The sequence below is a fragment of the Musa acuminata genome, unplaced genomic scaffold, assembly GCF_036884655.1.
Source record: "Musa acuminata AAA Group cultivar baxijiao unplaced genomic scaffold, Cavendish_Baxijiao_AAA HiC_scaffold_932, whole genome shotgun sequence".
Classification (NCBI taxonomy): domain Eukaryota; kingdom Viridiplantae; phylum Streptophyta; class Magnoliopsida; order Zingiberales; family Musaceae; genus Musa; species Musa acuminata.
In genome coordinates, this window is record NW_027021152.1 from 13,545 (window position 1) to 17,500 (window position 3,956).

The following is a 3,956-nucleotide window of genomic DNA, read 5'->3' on the forward strand; positions in this document are numbered from 1 at the left end:
AATTTGATTGGTATGATCCACGGTTTAATCTTATATGCATCAAAAGGTAACACAAATTCTGGGAAGAACCAAGGTTCTAGATTTGATATGGTAGAATAATTTCGATTCATTCCCATCCAATCAAAAATTTTTTTTTGATGAGTCTTAGTCTTAGTATTTTTATTAGTATTTTTATAAATTTCGGTACCGATATACATATCGGTCCAGTCCTCAATATCACTATTGTTCTCAATATCACTATTGTTCTCAATATCACTATTGTTCTCAATATCACTATTGTTTCTAAGGCAAAAATGAAGAATTCTATAATCCAAATATTTTCTATCCAGATTTTTATGGGTATCAATAAAATATCCTTTTTTTAGGTAATCATCAATAGTCATATTTAGCAATACATAAAACGATTCGGGTTTCAGTGTGTATGAGTCCTTACTATCCCCATAATTTATATATTCATGTGATAAAAGATCATATCTGTAGTGTTTTTTAAATTTTTCTTTTTGACTCATCGATAAATCCACTGCACAAAAATTTTCATTCATGTAATGAATTAATCGGTCTTTTTCTTTTTTATATGAATACAATTTCATTGATTCTTTATTTTGAATAGTACAACGTTGATTGACTCTATTTCGCCATTTTTTCGGTACTAATCGAGACCATTTGCTCCGAGAAAAATTATATTGATAATGACCCTTTAACCAGTTTTTCCATTTATTCATTCCAGACTTATTAATTTTCTTATGCCTTGATTTGGAATCAAACCTTGATTTGGAATCAAATATTCCTCGTGTCATACAATAATACTTTATCTTGTCTTTAATAAAAGGATAGGTCCCGTGATCGTGATATTGAAGTACAGATCTCAGGTGATGGTTGTTAAATAATTGGGTTTGTGACAATTTGTAAAATACATATGCTTGGGACAAGGAAGATAAGTCGTGATAAGTGTTTAAATCATTTCTAATATTAGGATTAGAAAAGGACTTTTTTATAGTCGAAATAAAGTTCATTGTATCTTGATCTGTTTCATCAATTCCTTCTTGATTTCTTTCATCGTTGTAAATGGATTCATTGATAATTGTTTTTTTTAAAAGTTGTGCATTAACCTTAGAAATGGTAACCATACATTGCAAGATATCTATGTATATTTTTTCAATGAAAGATTTCATAAAATACATGTGATTTGCGTATTAATCGGGTATTTTTTCTTTGAAGTATCTGCCAAATATGTTTTTGTAATTCCGGTCTTTTATCATGATAGGCTAGAACTATTTTCTTCTTGTCTTTTGTGATTCCTTCTATTTGATTCCTTATTGTGATTGTCTTATCAGCAAGATCTTTCATTTTTTTTTCTATGAGTAAATAATTTGTCCAATTCATAGATCGAATTTGAATGGTCGATTCGTGAATAATCTGATTATTTTTTTTTGAATCTTTTGCATTTTCATTTGGTTCATGTACTTTTCCCTTCCTCAATTCAAATAAAGAAATTTGGTTCACTTTTTCAAGTTTCTTCATTATTCGTTTTAGAACTAGAACTGTTCGTTTTAGAACTAGAACTATTCGTTTTAGAACTAGAACTATTCGTTTTAGAACTCGTTTTAGAACTCGTTTTAGAACTAGAACTATTTTGATGACCCATCTTTTTTTTTCTTTTGAAACTTTTAGAGAGTTCTTTTTTACTTTTCTAATTTTTTTTTTGAGTTCCTTATATATGGGTTCAAAAAAAGAAGGTTGCTTTCGGGGAGAACCAAAAGGGAGTTCCGTTTCCATTCCCCAAACTGTTAAAAAACAAAAATTTTCTTTTTTTCCTTTTTTTTTCATTGGATCTCCATGATGAGATCGTATTTTAGATCTTCGCCAAGGTTTTAAACGAAAAGGAAATAAAATCTTTATCTGAATACCATCTGTTAACCAATCTTGGGGAAATTCTGTTTCTGATAATGGAACACCATTATAGGTGCATTTAACATGTATTTCTCTATTCCATTCCTTCAAATCCTCATACCACTCGGGGAATTGGAATAATAACATACGTCCAATATTTTTAGCTATTATCAATGAAGGCAATACAATGTTTTTTCTAAAAAAAGATTGGGTTATCAGCATCAAACCTCTTATTGCTTGAGCAAATATAATGCTATCCCAAATTTCTGATATTGTTATCCGTTCATCTTCCTCTTTTTTTTTTTTCTCCTCGTCTTTTTTTTCCCAGTGTTTGTCTCTTCCTCTTCCTCCTCAAAGTCGGAAGTTTCGGATTCTGGGTTTCCCCCCACGGAATTCCTAAAAATAAGATTAATTATTCGATATCTATATCTATCAAAAAAAGAAAAAAAAAAGACTTTGTCTATTCGATCCAAAAAAAGCGGGGAATGAACATTTGTTTGAAATATTTCCCAAATAACTGTTTTACGTCTTTGAGCACGCATGGATCCTTGGATTATACCCCGATTAAAATCTGGTTGTTGCGAATAACGTATCAAAGCCACCTCTTCTGCTTCTGCTTCTGCTTCTGCTTCTGCTTCTGCTTGATCAATATTATCAGTATCGGTATCCAGATTTTTATCAGTATAGATCACCACCCGTTTCGCTTTTCTTGAACAAATTTCATAATCTTCCTTCTGTTCTTCTCCATTTTCTTGATCCAGTCCTTCTAATTCATCGGTCAATTTGTATGACCATCGAGGAACCTTTTTACTGATTTCTTCTATTCCAATGGATTTTTTTTCTTCTATTCCAATGGATTTTTTTTCTTCTATTCCAATGGATTTTTTTTCAGTTGTTGTTTGATCATTTGGATTGGTTGTAATTATGTCGAATACAAATCTCAAGGATTTTGCTTTACTTTCTGAATTAATTCTTCTTTCTTCTTCCAATAAAAATAAAGAAGATTCATCGATTGACGTTAAGAAATTAACAATATAATTAAATGATGATTTCTCATCAAGCGGATTCTTTTCATGTTCAAATTCTCGAGAATTTTTAGAAATAGGAAAGAGCCCATGAATCTTATTTATCCAAAACGTTTCTATGGAATCTACATCTTCTTCTTCTGTAGAAGTAATTAAATCATTTGTAGAAGTAATTAAATCATTTGTAGAAGTAATTAAATCATTCATGATTGTATGTGAATAGAATTTTTTTATTGTTCTTATTGTTCCACGATACGGTCCGCTCAAAAAAGGATCATACGCTTTTGGCAAGTATTCTTGCTCATTCTCATCGTTGCATAATCTGGTCCTTTTTTCAAGTATATCTAGAGCAAGAGATATCCTTTCTTCTTCTTCTTCTTCTTCTTCTTCTTCTAGAGTTTTTATTCGACTTATCAATTCATTGCTCAAGTTGTATTTTTTTTGCTCATTGGTAGAAACCCAATAATCATATAGGTCTTCATGGGAAAATTTTTCTGTCATGTACAAAGACATTTTGCGTTCTATCATTTCCGAAAAAGTTGATAAACTAGGCGGATATGTAAAAGATATTATTTGTTTTCCATCACTTGAACACGTATAAAAAAAATATTGTGACATTTCATTTTGTACACTATTTTCAAATCGATTATTTTTTATATATCGCAATGGACGATTCCACCGCTTATAATCGAAAAGAAAAGTTACAATAGGTTTTTCAAAGTCAAAGCAGAAAAAAGTCTTTTCATTTTTCTCTTCTTCAAGTCTTCCCAATTCCCAATTATCTTGATAGGTATCAAGATAAGAATCTTCGTAAACTGGGCTATCTTTATCGCATGTGTCTTTAAAGTGAAAGTGGAATTCATGCTTTGTTTTTTCCTTTCCATTCACTCGGATCTCTTCCGTTTCATCTATTTTGTCCGGATCCTCCTTTTCTTCCGAATAAAGGGAAGGGTCTTTTTCGGTGGATCCCTCTTGTTCCTGTTTAGTCTCCTTCCTTTCGGAAGTTGTTTCTACATCGCTTTCTTCCTCACTTTCTACATC